At 45.5% G+C, this 15,784-nt stretch overlaps 1 pseudogene; it reads left to right on the top strand.

Annotated features, from left to right (window-relative positions):
• The first annotated feature begins 9,572 nt into the window (after positions 1–9,572).
• Positions 9,573–10,895, top strand: LOC129627267 (olfactory receptor 5W2-like; annotated as a pseudogene).
• The last annotated feature ends 4,889 nt before the right edge of the window (positions 10,896–15,784 follow it).

Here is a 15,784-nt window from a genome sequence, read left to right as displayed (position 1 = left end):
CCTTGCACATCTTTGCACACTCTTGCACATCCTTGCACATTCTCTCATGCCCTTGCCTGCTTTCACACACCATTGCACGTCCTCACACACCCTTGCATGCCTTCTCATGCTATTGCATGCCCTCATATGCCCTCGCACATCCTCCCACACTCTCACACATCCGTGCACGCTCTCACATGCCTTTGCACATGCTCAGATGCCCTCACACACACTCGCATGGCCACACACTCCCTTCCATGTCCTTGCGTGTTCTTGCACACCCTCACACGCTGTTGCCCAGCCTTGCAACCCTCACACATCCTTGTATGCTCTCACACGTCCTCACACATCCTCGAATGACCTCGCCTGCCCTTGCACACCATCACACACTCTCACACATCCTTGCACACTCTCTCACACCTCACGTCCTCATACACTTTCGCACACCTTTGTACCCTCTTACACTCCCTTGCATGCCCTCACACACTCTTATACTTCATTGCAAACCCTCACACACTTACACTGCCTCGCCTCGCATGCTCTCAACTCCCTCTGTGTCCTTGCATGTCCTCACATGCCCTTGTACACCTTGCACACTATTACACTCCCTCCCACTACCTCACACACTGTTATACTCCTCGCACACCTTTGCAGTCATACACTTCCTTGCCCACCCTTACACTCCCTCACACAGTGTCACAGTCATACACTACCTCGTACACCCTTGCACACTCTTATACTCCCTGGCATGCCTTCACACACTCTTATACTCCATTGCACACCCTCACACACTTACATTACTTTGCTCAGTCTTACACTTCTTGCACATCCTCACACATTCTTATACTTCCTCCCATGTTCTTACAATCCCTGAAATGACCACTAGTTCCAGGGTCACTCCCAACCTACCTTGAACCTGGGATCTCTCTTAAACTCCCTGGAACACCGTCTCACACTCTTACATTCTATCACACACCCTAGCACACTCTTACACTCCCTCACAACACCCTCACACACTCATACTCCCTTGCACACCCTCGCAGATTCTTAGGCTCCCTTGCACACTCCCTGGCATGCCTCCTCACACTCTTACACTCCCTCACACACCCTCACACACTCTTATACTCCCTTGCAGACCCTCACACACTCTTACACTCCCTCACACGCTCTTCCACCCCCTCGCACACCATCCCACACTCTCACACTCTCTTGCATGCTACGACACTGCCTCACACCCTCCTACACTCCTTTGCATGCCCACACACTCTTACATTCCCTTGCTCATCTCTGCACACTCTTAACACTCCCTCACATGCTCTGACGTTTCCTTGCCCACCCTCGCACACCCTTACACTTCATCACACACCCTTGCACACTCTTTCACTACCTTGCTTGCTGTTACATTCCTTTGCACATCTTCTTACACTCCCTCGCACACCGTCACACACTCTTAGACTCCCTTGCATGCTTACACTTCCTTGCACACACTTACACTTACAATCCCTCACATGCTCTTACACACTTTACCACAACCTTGCACACTCTTAAACTATCATGCTTTTATACTCCCTCACACAACCTCACATGCTCTTACACTTCCTTGCACACCCTCCCTCACCCTTACACTCCATCAGACACCCTCGCATGCTCTTATACTCCCCTGCATGATCTTACACTCTGTAGCACAACCTGACACACTTACACTCCTTTGCACACCCTTGCACACTCTTACACTCCCTTGCATGCTCTTACACTTTCCTGCACACCCTCACAACTCTTACATTCCATTGCAAACCTTCACACATTCTTACACTCCCTCACACACTCATACACACTCTCACTCACCCTTGCACACCATTACATTCTCTCATACACTCTGCAACTCCCTCACACACCCTCACACACTTTCACTCCATCATACACCCTTGCACACTCTTACACTCTCTCGCATGACCTCACACACTCTTACTCTCCCTCGCACACCCTTGCATACTCTTACACTCCCTTGCACACCATTGAACACTCTTACATTCCCTCTCACACCCTCACACACTCTTACACTCCCTCACAAGCCTACACCTGTGGTCATATGTACATAGTCTCAGGGTTAACCACTCTCAGACCATAGATATGTTGTCACAGGTTCACAGTCTCCATGGTTACCCCACCTACCAGACCATGTACCTGGAGTCACATTTCCAGTTTCCAGGGTAATCCCCACACCCAGACCTTACACATTGTGTCACTTGTCCACAGTCTCCAAGGTGAACCCTTCCCAGACCCTACACCTGGCGTCACATGTCCACAGTCTCCACAGTGACCTCACACCACCTACCCAGTACCTGGGGTCAGGGTGACCCTCTTCCCAGACCCTGTACCTGGGGTCACATGTCCATAGTCACCAGGGTGACCCCCTTTTCAGACACTGTACCTGGGGTCACATGTACACACTCTCCATGGTGACCCCCTCTCCCAGACCCTGTCTATTTATTTTCTATTTACTAACCTCTTACCCCTTAACAGTCCTTAGTGTTGGTGGTTAGTCGCTAAGTCATGTCCAACTCTTGTGACCCCATGGACTGTAGCCTGCGATGTTCCTCTACCCATGGGATTCTCCAGGGAAGAATACTGGAGTGGGTTGCCATTTCCTTCTCCAGGAAATCCTCTTGACCCAGGAATCGAACCTGGGTCTCCTGCATTGCAGGTAGATTCTTTACCGACTGAGCTATGGGGGAAGCTTTTGAGCTATGAGGGAATGCCCAGACCCTGCGCCTGGGGTCACACTTCGACAATATCCAGGGTGTCCCTCCTGCCCATAACCTGCACCTGGTGACATATGTCCAGTCACCAGGGTGAACCCGTTCCCAAATCCTGCACTTGGGGTCACATGTCCAGAGTCTAGGGTGACACTCTCCCAGAAACTGTACCTGGGGTCACATGTCCACAGTCTCCAGGGTGACCCCCTTCCAAGACCCTGCACCTGGGGTAATATGTCCACAGTCTCCAGGGTGATCCAACTCCCAATGTACCTGGCATCTGATGTCACAGTCTCCAGGGTGAGCCACCTCCCAGACCCTGCACCTGGGATCCTATGTCCACAATCTCCAGGGTGACTCTGGACTGGGGTCACGTCTACAGTTTAAAGTGTGACCCCACCTTCTATACCCTATATGTGGAGTCACACATCCACAGTCTCCAAGGTTACACCCTCCCAGACCATGCACCGGGAATCACACATCCAGTCTTCAGGGTTAGCCCTCTCCCCAGACCCTACACTTTGGGTCAAATGTCCACATTACCCATGTTGACCCAACTTCCCATACGCTGTACCTGGGGTCACATGTCCACAGTCTCCAGGGTGACCCTGCCCCCAAGACCCAGTAGCTGGGGTCACACATCCACAGTGTTCATGGTGACCTCCTCCCAGACCCTGCACCTAGGGTACAACATCCACAGTCTCTACAGAGGCCCCTTTCCAGACCCTACATGTGGGATCACATGTCCACAGTCCATAGGGTGACCCCATCACTCAGACCCTGCACCTGCTCTCATATGTCCACAGTCCCCAGGGTGACAGCACCCCCAGACCCTGTACCTGAGGTCAAAGGCTTCCAGGGTGACAAACATCCCAGACACTGAAACTGGGTCACATATTCAGTCTCCAGGGTGACCGCAGCCCACATCCAAGCACCTGGTGTACATGTCCACAGTCTCCCTGGTGAACACCTTTGCAGACCATACATGGGATCACATGTCCACATTCTGCAGAGTGAATGCCCTCCAAGACCCTGAACCTGAGGTCACATATCCACAGTTGCCAAGGTGAACCCGCCTCAAGACTCTGCACCTGGGTCGCATGTCCAGTCTCAAGGGTGACCCCCTCTCCCAGACCCTTGCCCTGGGTTCACACATCCACATGTTGACTGCTTCAAAGTACCTGCACCTGGGGTCACATGTTAAAATTCTCCTTGTTGACACCACCCACACCCCACACTTGGGTTCACATGTCCACAGTCTCCAGTGTGACTACATCTTACCAGATTCACAAGTCCACATTCATCAGGGTGACACCCTCCCAGAGCCTCCTTGGTGTGACCCCTTCCCAGACCTGGGATGTTGGGTCACATGTCCACTGTCCCCAGGGTAACCCCACCTCCCAGACCCTGTACCTGGGGTCACCTGTCTAGAGTCTAAAGGGTGACCCACTTCCCAGAGCCTGCACCTGGGGTCACATGTAAACAGTCTCCAGGATGAAACCACCTCCAGACTATGTACCTGGGGTCACATGACCACAGTGCCCAGTGTGACATTTCCTCCCAGTCCCTGCACCTAGGGTTGCCCATCCACAGTCTCCAGGGTGAACCTCTCCCAGATCATACACCTGGAGTAACATGTCTACAATCCCCAGAGTGACAACACTTCCCAGACCTTACACCTAAGGTCCCATGTCCACAAGATCCAGGGTGACCCCCTCCCACACCCTGGACCAGGGTCACATGTCTACAGTCTGAAGTGTGACTCCACCTCCCAGAAACTGCATGTGGGGTCACACATAAACAGTTTCCAGAGTAACCTCTTCTTGACCCTGTACCTGGGGTCAAATTCCTGTGGTATCCAGGGTGACTCCTTCCCAGACCATATACATGGGATCACATGTCCACAGTCTCTAGTATGAGCTAAAATCCAGACTTTGTACCTGAGGTCTCATGACCACAGCATCCTGCTTGACACCACCTCCCAGTCCCTGCACTTAGGGTAACATGTCCAGTCTCCAGGGTAACCCCCTTCCAGACCATTCACCTGATGTAACATGTCTACAATCCCCAGAGTGACCCCACGTCCCAGATCCTGCATCTGGGATCACAATCCACAGTATGCAGGGAAAGCCCCTCCCCAGACCCTGCACTTTGGGTCACACGTCCATAGTCCTCAGGGTGACCCCACCACCCAGACCCAGTAACCAGAAACACCTGCACACAATCTTCATGGTAACCCCACCTCCCAGACCCTATATCTGGAATTTCACGTCCATAGTCTCCATGATGAACCGCTCCCAGACCATGCACCTGGGATCACACACCCACAGTTTCCAGGGTGACCTCCTTTCCCCCTGCACAGGGGGTTATATGACCACAGTCTCCACTTTCATACCCCACATCAGATCCTTTACCTGGTGTCACATGGCCACAGCTTCCCTGGTGAACCCCTTCATAGACCCTATTCATAGGGGCACATGTCCATAGTCTCCAGGGTGAACCCTCTCCCAGACACTTCACCTGGGTTCACACGTCCACATTCTCCATAGTGACCCCACCTCCCAGACACTTCACCTGGCTTTACACATCCACAGGCTCCAGGGTCAGCCTCTACCCCAGGCACTGCATTTTGGGTCACCCGTCCACTTTCCCCAGGGAGAAAACACCTCACAGAACCTGCACTTGGGGTCATATATCCACAGTCTCCACAGAAATCCCTCTCCCCAGACCCTGCACCTGGTGTTAGATGGCCACAGTCCAGGGTGACCCCTACTCCCATACCTTTCACCTGGGGTCACACATCCACAGGCTAAAGGGTGACCCCTTTGAAATACAAGCACCTGGGGTCAAATGTCCACAGTCTCCTTGGTGACACCTCACCCAGACACTGTACCTGGGGTCACATTTCCAGTTTCCAGGGTACCTGCCTCTCCCAGACCCTACACCTGGGGTCACGCTTCCACATTCTCCATGGTGACCCCACCTCACCAGAACTTTTACCTCTGGTCACATTTCCAGTCTCCAGGGTGACCCCCTCCAGACCTGTACCTGTGGATACAGACCATAGACTTCACGGTGACACTACCGCGTCAGTCTGAGCACCTGGGATGACACGGCCACAGTTCCCATTGTGAGCTCCCCTCCCAGACCCTACCCTTATGTTACATGTCCACAGTTTCCAGGGTGACACCCTCCCCGAACCTGTATCTGAGATCACATGTCTTCAGTCCCAAGGGTGACCTCTCCCAGGCACTGTACTTGGGGGTCACATATCCAGTCTCTACCGTGTGCATTCTCCCAGACCCAGTACCTGGTGACACACATCCATGTCTCCCAGGGTGAGCCCCTTCCATGACCCAGCACCTGGGCTCACAGGTCCAGAGCCCCCAGGGTGACCCCTCCTCCCAGACCCTGTCCCTGATGTCACATGTCCACACTCACCAGTGTGATTTCCCTCCCAGACCATGTACTTGGGGTCACACGTCCAGTCTCCAAGGTGACCCCTCTCACACAGCCTGCACCTGGAGTTACACGTGAATAGTCTCCAGGGTGACACCCTTCCCAAACACTGTACCCGGGGTCACGTATCCAGTCTCCAGGGTGACAACTCCCTAACACTGCACCTGGGTTCACATATCCAGTCTCATATGTGACCCCATCCAGACCCTGCACCTCAGTTCACAAGTCTACAGTATCCAGGGTGACACCCCTCCCAGACCCTGCACCTGGGGTCATACGTCCCTGGTCTCCATTGTGACACCCCCCTGCCAGACCCTGCACCTGGTGTCACATGTCCACAGTCTCCAGGGTGACAGTCTTCCCCAGACTGTATACTTGGGATCACACGTCCACATTTTCCAGAGTGACCCAATCTCACTGACCCTGGTCTGGGGTATCAGGACCACAGTCTTGAGGTGACTTAACCTTGTAGACCCTGCCCCTGGGTTCTCATGACCATAGTCTCCAGGGTAAACCCCTCCAAGAACCTGCACCTGAGGTAACATATTCACAGTCTCCAGGGTGACCCCATCTCACTGACCATGTATCTGGGGTCATATGTCTACAATCTCTTGGGTGAGACCCTCCCCATGAAAGGTTGTTGCTGAACCACGCAAAGACACCGGGATTCTTGGCCTCTGGAGGAGAAGAATTCAATCTGGGGCCAGAGACGAGGCTTGATTGCTTAGAGCTTTTGTGTATAAAGTTTTATTAAAGTATAAAGGAGATAGAGAAAGCTTCTGACATAGGCATCAGAAGGGGGTAGAAAGAGTACCCCCTTGCTAGTGTTAGAAATGGAGTTATATACTCTCTAATTAGTTATTACAGTGAATCAAAAAAATGTCTGGAGGTTGTAAAGACCTCACTAACTCCAATAATTACACCTTAAGATAACAGGATTAGCCAGAAGGTTTTTTCCAGAGACTGTCCTCAGGCAGGATACATTATTGTTACATAATCCTAAGGAATGTAGAGGGACAAAAAAAGTTTGTCCTTTCTTCCTCCTTGAAAATTCCAGACCCCTCTCTCCTTGGGGACCCCTAGACTTCTTATCAACCTGCCTAGGAAGTGACTGTCTCATTCCCCCCTTTTCTTATAGGAGAATTATGTTGCCAAGGGAAAGGGGCATCGTTTTCGTTCCATAACTACTTCCTGCTATTTAGGGGTGTGGTCCCTAAATTGTTAAGGCAACGTATTCTCCTAACCCTCATATTGAGGGTCTCTGATCCAGGGGCCCCAAGTGATTGCTGGAGGAGGCTGTGGCGCTAGTAGGAGCTTGGACAACCATTTGTAACTTAAAAGCCTTCATGCGACTAGAAAGAAATCCAATTACACAGTTACAGATGTAAGGCAAAATAATCATTAAAACAAGTTAAAATCAAAATTAAAAGTCATATTATGTCCATAGTTACATCAGTCCGTCTTAGGATTGTTAGATGTCATCAGTTGAAGAAGAGGCATCCCATATGATTGTTGTTGAAGGTATTCTCAGACTTGGAGAAAGTTTTTTCCTTGAAGTAGAGATGTCCACCATGGGAAGCCTTCCACTGATGAAGAGGGGAAACCTGTTCAGCAGTCACCACAGCGTAACCTGCTTTATGCTTTCCATCCTGAACAAAAGAACTGCCACCAGTAAATATTTCCATGTCAGGATTGTCTAATGGGGTATCCATTAGATCTTCCCAAGCTGCATAGTTTAAAGTTAGGAATTGGGAGCAATCGTGATCAGGTGTTTCATTTTCCTTCTCAGGAAGGAAAGTGGCAGGATTTAAATTACTACAGACTTTAAGCTTAGTTACTGGTCCTTCTAACAACAATGATTGATGTTTAAGAAGTCTACTGTCTGTCATCCAAATATTAACCTTAGGATTTAAGATTCCACTCACATCATGAGAAGTCAGGACAGTAAGGTTTCATCCATTAATTATTTTTAAAGCTTCAGGTGCTCATAAAGCTGCTGCCCCAATTACTCTTAGGCAGTGGGGCCACTCACATGAAATTGCATCTAATTCTCTGCTTAGATAAGCAATAGGTTGCTGGTGAGGCCCTCGGGGTTGTGTCAAAACTCCCAATGCCACACCTTTCCTTTCAGTGACAAATTAAATTCTGACCCTGTGGGCAAGCTCAGAGCTGGAGCTTGCAGGAGAGCAGTCTGAAGAACCTTAAAAGCCTTTTGAGTATCTGGAGACCAAACCAGTTTGTCGGTTTGGGCCTGCTGAGTTTCAGCTATAAGTTTATATAAAGGCTGGGCAAGTTCCCCATAACCCGGAATCCAAATGTGACTGTAGCCTGTGATTCCCCCAAATCCTCTTAATTGTCTTAAAGTCATAGGTAGGGGATGATTTCAGTTCCAGTTCCAGTTCCAGTTCAGTTGCTCAGTCTTGTCCAACTCTTTGCAATCCCATGAATCGCAGCACTCCAGGCCTCCCAGTCCATCACCAACTCCCAGAGTTTACTCAAACTCATGTCCATCAGGTTGGTGATGCCATCCAGCCATTGCATCCTCTGTCGTCCCCTTCTCCTCCTGCCCCAAATCCCTCCCAGCATCAAGGTCTTTTCCAGTGAGTCAACTCTTTGCATCAGGTGGCCAAAGTATTAGAGTTTCAGTTTCAACATCAGTCCTTCCAAAGAACACCCAGGACTGATCTCCTTTAGAATGGACTGGTTGGATCTCCTTGCAGTCCAAGGGACTCCCAGAGTCTTCTCCAACACCACAGTTCAAAAGCATCAATTCTTCGGTGCTCAGCTTTCTTCACAGTCCAACTCTCACATCCATACATGACCACAGGAAAAACCATAGCCTTGACTAGATGGACTTTTGTTGGCAAAGTAATGTCTCTGCTTTTCAATATGCTGTCTAGGTTGGTTATAACTTTCCTTCCAAGGAGTAGGCATCTTTTAATTTCCTGGCTGCAGTCACCATCTGCAGTGATTTTGGAGCCCCCCAAAATAAAGTCTGACACTGTTTCCACTGGTTCCCCATCTATTTGCCATGAAGTGATGGGACCAGATGCCATGATCTTCGTTTTCTGAATGTTGGGCTTTAAGCCAACTTTTTCACTCTGCTCTTTCACTTTCATCAAGAGGCGCTTTAGTTCCTCTTCACTTTCTGCCATAAGGGTGGTGTCATCTGCATATCTGAGGTTATTGATATTTCTCCCGGCAATCTTGATTCCAGCTTGTGCTTCTTCCAGCCCAGCATTTCTCATGATGTACTCTGCATATAAGTTAAATGATCAGGGTGACAATATACAGCCTTGAGGTACTCCTTTTCCTATTTGGAACCAGTCTAAATTAATTCAAATATATCCATTGAGATAAAAAAAGTCAGACTCCGACATGATCTTGTAGGAAGTAATATGCCTCATAAATGACATAATAGATTTGGTTCAGTTTCTCAGCAGTCTATTCTAGGCGATTTTTGTTATTGGGTAATAGATACCTGAAGAAGTGTTAGTCACTCAGTCATGCTGGGCTCTTTGTGCCCCCAAGAACTGTAGCCCACCATCCTCCTCTGTCCATGAAATTCTTCAGGCAAGAATACTGAAATGAATAGCCATTCCCTTCTCCAAGGGATCTTCCTGACTTTGGGATCAAACCTGGGTCTCCCATGTTGCAGGCAGATTCTTTATCGTCTGAACCAACAGAGAAGTCCCAATAGATAGCTTTGCCTCTTTAAAGAGTGGGCACTTGACTGGATGCTTTTCTGAATACAAAAACACAATTATAGAAAGAAATGTGTTCTGTCTTATGATATTTTGCAGATGTGCAGAAGTGTTACCTATCCATGTTTCTTTGTTATTTATTTTTTAGAATATTTTTCTAAGAGTATAGATAAGAACAAAGAGGAATGGACAGAGACAATTGCTCCTCCGTGAATGAATTCATTTTCTTGGGAATTACTGAGAAGACTGAGAACAAAGTGACTCTATTTACCTTGTTTCTCCTTGTTTATCTCATCAATCTTCTGGCAAATCTTGGAATGATAACCCTGATTAGGATGGACCCCCAGCTGCACACACCCATGTACTTTTTCCTCAGCCACCTCTCCTTCTGTGACCTCCAGCGGGGCGTGCTCCCTGCTCGTGGCTGGAGTTTACCTGGTGGGAAATGGCACCATTTGGCAGATGCTCTGATACACACAGCATTAGCATTCCACTTACACTTTTGTGGGTCAAATGGATTAACCACTTCTGTGACTTACCTCCACTCTACCTTCTTTCCTGCTCTGATACACAGGTCAATGGATTGACAGTATTTATTGTTTTTGGAGTTATTGAATTGAGCTCAATTTCAGGAGTTCCTGTCTCTTATTGTTATATCATCCTTGCAGTCTCAAAGATCCATTTTGCTGAGGGGAGGTTCTGAGCTTTCTCCACCTGCACCTCCCACCTAACTGCTGTGGCAATTTTCCAGGGAACTATGCTTTTTATGTACTTTAGGCCAAGTTCACTCTACCCTTTAGATCAAGACAAAATGACCTCATTGTTTTACACCCTTATGATTCCCATGTCAAATCCTCTGATTTATAGCCTATGGAACAAGGATGTGAAAAATGCCTTAGGAAAACTAAAAATAAAAGGTGGCTTCAAAGATTTATATCACACATATGCACACACATATAGTAATTACTTTTGCAAAATTATACGGTATGACACATAAGAAATATAATTTTATCAAGTTATTTAATAAATGAGTAGCTATACTAAAGTTCAGCCATAGGGAATTGTTGCAGTTTTCAAAACTTGTCATGCTTCATTGTATGTCTTGATCTTATCTATGAAACTTTCTCTGTGCAAAACTTCCTGGCTCTTCAAATTCTATCATTTTTGTGTGTATCCATTCATTCAAACTTTATTATTTCAAGTATATTAATATTTATCAAATATTTAATTATTCTTTGTCTGCCTCTAAGTGCTTTACATTTCTTGAAAAACTCATTAGTTTGTGTAAAAATGGACCTTATAATCTAGATGAATAAAGAAACATTTATTAACTAACCACACATACAATTCATAATAAAGTTTAAGACTTTCATCAATTAAAAAAACAGGGTTAAAAATCTAGGAACAAATGTCAAAACATAGTGTGCAGAAGAAAGGTTTTCTTGAATGGAGATATTAATTGTCAGATTCAAAAATTTGGGAAGGAAATGATTCTAGGAAGATAATTTGACACTTGCAGAGGTCTTGAGTTGAGCAGCTGTATACCTTTCCAGGGGATTCCCAGTGGCTCAGTGGTAAACAATCTGCCTGCCAATGCAAGAGATGCAGGATCTCGGATTCAATCCTTGGGGCAGGTAGAGCCCCTGGAGTAGGAAATGGCAACTTGCTCCAATATTCTTACTTGGAAAGTTCCATGTACAGAGGAGCCTGGCAGGCTGTGGTCCCTGGGGTCACAAAGAGTTGGATGTGACTGAACACACAGATGCACACATACACACAGCTTTTTAGAATTAAGAAATCCAAAACTGAAAGCAATTTAAAGTGCCTTGGTAAATTGCTTAGTTTTCTTTAATAATTAGCTATCAACTCCTCCTCTTCTTAGCTCTGATTAAATGTTCCTTTTTATAGTTCACAGACAACCATTTCCTTTAATCATTCTATTTGATATCGTCCTGTTTGTGAAATCATGGCCTACAATATGAGATTGTGAACAACCTTTGCTCAAGGATTCTGCATTCTGTCTGTATTATCCAAAGCACTTACCTAATGTTTGGGACACAAATGGAGAAAGAGAGAGAGAACAAAGCAAAGAAAAAGGAAGGAATAAAAAGAGTAGATAACATTTTTGAGTGTTTATTAGACATCAATAATTAACAAAATAAAATTTAACTGAAGATATGGTATGTGCCTTGAATACATATATGTAATAAATTTTAAGAAAGAATATAAAATGGCTGTGAATACTAGGGTGCTTATCTATAAAGAAGATACACATCACACTAGAAGTAAAGAGTATTCATCTGTATACATTCTTAATATGTATCTATTTTGTGGGTTTCTGCTCTAGAATCTGATGCTAAAGCACTGAATCAGCATGTCTAAACAATACAGATATATTTGAAGAAGCATGTAAAATTCATGTACTTATTTATTACAGTTGCAAAAGCTAGAAAACCACTGTTTCTTAGATTTTCTAGCTATCATTGTAGAGTGTCTTTGTGCAAAAACATTTCAGAATGAAATTAAAGCCCAGGAAGATTCTCTGGCTTCCACAGGGGGACTTTGTGAGAAACTGACCTCTTACACAGAATCACACTGGAAAGAATTTATGAAGAATTGTTTTTTTAAATAAAAGACTTCAGGGGTTTTCACCTCTGGTGTGTTTTCTCAATTTACACACAATATTTTAGAACTGTTATTTATGAGCAGAAACATGGTAGAAATCATTTTTTGAGATATATTGTCCAAGAAACGGAGAAGGCAATGGCACCCCACTCCAGTACTCTTGCCTGGAAAATCCCATGGATGGAGGAGCCTGGTAGGCTGCAGTCCGGGGGGTCGCTAAGAGTCGGACATGACTGAGCGACTTCACTTTCACTTTTCACTTTCATGCATTGGAGAAGGAAATGGCAACCCACTCCAGTGTTCTTGTCTGGAGAATCCCAGGGACGGGGGAGCCTGGTGGGCTGCCGTCTATGGGGTTGCACAGAGTCGGACACGACTGAAGTGACTTAGCAGCAGTCCAAGAAAAATGGAGTGTTGGTGGATTGTTGCTAATTTAGAGAATATAAATGTGTAATCTGGTTAGGTAATCTCTCTCTTTTTGACTGCCCTGTATCAGAGCATCTAAAGATTCATTTATCTACATACTGGCTGTTATTATGAGATCTAGTGGATGTGAACTAAAGGCAAGAATATTTTAAGTCCTATAAATGGAATTATAAAATTAAAAATTGACTTATTCAATTGTCTGAGGGCCTCCCAACTCAATTTACCAATATCTCCCTGGAAGGAACTTGTACACATAGATACACCTCAGCTTTTGTGACTATCCTAAGGATATGGTAAAGAATCTGCCTGGAATATGGGAGACCTGGGTTTGATCTCTGGGTCAGAAAGATCCCTTGGAGAAGGGAATGGCTACCCACTTCAGTATTCTTGCCTGGAGAGAATGGACATAGGTTCCTGGTGGGTTATAGTCCAGGAGGTCACAAAAAGTCTGACATGACTGAGTGACTAACACTTTAAGGGTTGATATGTCTCCAGATCATCTGACTCTGACAGTAAGACCTTCATTCAAGAATGTCACAGAAAATTTAAACCATATCAAACGCTTTCCCAACCATGACAGTATAAAACTGGAAATCAGTTAAAGAAATAAGGTTTAAAATTTGCAAATGTATGGAGATTAAACATATCCCTGAACAACCAGTAGTTCAGAGAAGAAATCAAAAAAGAATTAAAAAATATACTGAGACAAATGGAAATAGAAAAATATCATGCCAAAAATTAGAGGACAATAACAAATTACAATAAACACAGCTTTAAGAGAAAAGTTTGTAGTGAAAAAATGCTTACATTAAAAAAAAAAAAAGCTAGACCTTTTATACCCCAAGGAACTAAAAAAGGAGAACTTTGAACTTTAAGCCAACATTTTCACTCTCCTCTTTCACTTTCATCAAGAGGCTCTTTAGTTCTTCTTCCCTTTCTGCCATAAGGGAGGTGTCTTCTGCATATCTGAGGTTACTGATATTTCTCCCGGCAGTCTTGATTCCAGCTTGTGCTTCTTCCAGCCCAGCATTTCTCATGATGTACTCTGCATAGAAGTTAAATAAGCAAGGTGACAATATACAGCCTTGAGGTACTCCCTTTCTTATTTGGAACCAGTCTGTTGTTCCATGTCCAGTTCTAACTGTTGCTTCCGACCTGCATACAGATTTCTCAAGAAGCAGGTCAGCTGGTCTGATATTCCCATCTCCTTCAGAATTTTCCACAGTTTATTGTGACCCACACAGTCAAAGGCTTTGGCATAGTCAATAAAGCAGAAATAGATGTTTTTCTGGAAGTCTCTTGCTTTTTCGATGATCCAGCAGAGGTTGGCAATTTGACCTCTGGTTCATGTGCCTTTTCTAAAACCAGTTTGAATGTCTGGGATTTCACAGTTCACATATTTTGAAGCCTGGCTTGGAGAATTTTGAATAAACTCTTCAGATTTTCTGAAATCTGTATTAGCTTAGAAAGGGCAAGATCTCTAAATTGAATATGACCAGTGTTAATAAACTATATTCAAGGACTATTTGTGAGAGACCCTTTTGATAATGGAAGTGTCATTTCTGTGGTTCTGAAAACTGCAAAAGAGTCAGATGTTTATAGAACATACAGCTACAGCTAAAGACTTAAAATTAGGCAAAGAAATATATTCCAAGATACAGTACTTGGCAATAGAAGCACTCATATATGTCTTTGAGTGTATTATTTATGGTATTTTAGCTTTTTAAATCTCATGTGATAACTATATTCATTAAGGAGACATCATCTAAAGTCTCACCCAGATGAAGAGTTAGTCACCTAGTCGTGTCCATCTCCTTGTGACCCCATAGACTGTAGCCTGGCTGCTCTGTCCATGGGATTCTGCAGAGAAAAATACTGGAGGGGATTGCCATTCCTTCTCCAGGGCATCTTCCTGACCTAGGGATTGAACCTGGGTCTCCTGCATTGCAGGGGGCTTCTGTACCCATCTGAGCCACCAGGGAAGCTCCCTTACCTAGGTGAGCACAGTACTAAATATTATGACTTTAGTCAGAAATTTTCATTTCTTTTCATCTTTTATTCATCCAGCAAGTATTCATTGAAGACCAAATGTGTTTTCTAGGTAATTTTCTAGGCATTAGAGATATAAGATACAATAATAATACCAGAAATTTCTACTCTCTTGGAGTATATAGAGGGAGAAGGAAATGAGACAAATAAATTATTGCATGTAGTTAATGTATCATCTGTTTCTAAGCAAAAAAAATATTGTTAATGGGATAAAAAGTGATTGTCTCATTATATTAGATTTTCAGAAAAGAATTTTCTTGGAAGGTGGTGTTTGAATAGACACATATATGATTTAATAGGGGCTTCTCTGGTAGCTCAGACGGTAAAGCGTCTGCCTGCAATGTGGAAGATCTGGGTTCGATCCCTGGGTCAGTATGTATACTGTATGTCACTGAGTTCAGTGTGAGGATTGGCATGGTATAAAACAGACTCTACTTGAACAATCACTTATGAGCATTTGGAACTGAGCATACTATAGAGGACTTTCCTGGTGGCTGAGACGGTAAAGCGTTCGCCTACAATGTGGGAGACCCGGGTTCGATCCTTGGGTCGGGAAGATCCCCTGGAGAAGGAAATGGCAACCCACTCCAGTATTCTTGTCTGGAAAATCCCATGGACGGAGAGGCCTGGTTGGCTACTGTCCATGGGGTCGCAAAGAGTCGGAAATGACTGAGCGACTTCACTATCTATCTATCCATCTAGACTATAGAGGGCTTCCCAGGTGGCACTAGTGATAAGGTACCTGCAGGAGACGTAAGCAATTCTGGCTCAGTCCCAGCATCTGGA

The sequence above is a fragment of the Bubalus kerabau genome, chromosome 14 (genome assembly GCF_029407905.1).
Source record: "Bubalus kerabau isolate K-KA32 ecotype Philippines breed swamp buffalo chromosome 14, PCC_UOA_SB_1v2, whole genome shotgun sequence".
In the NCBI taxonomy this organism is placed as follows: domain Eukaryota; kingdom Metazoa; phylum Chordata; class Mammalia; order Artiodactyla; family Bovidae; genus Bubalus; species Bubalus kerabau.
This window is presented reverse-complemented; position numbering and strand designations above follow the sequence as displayed.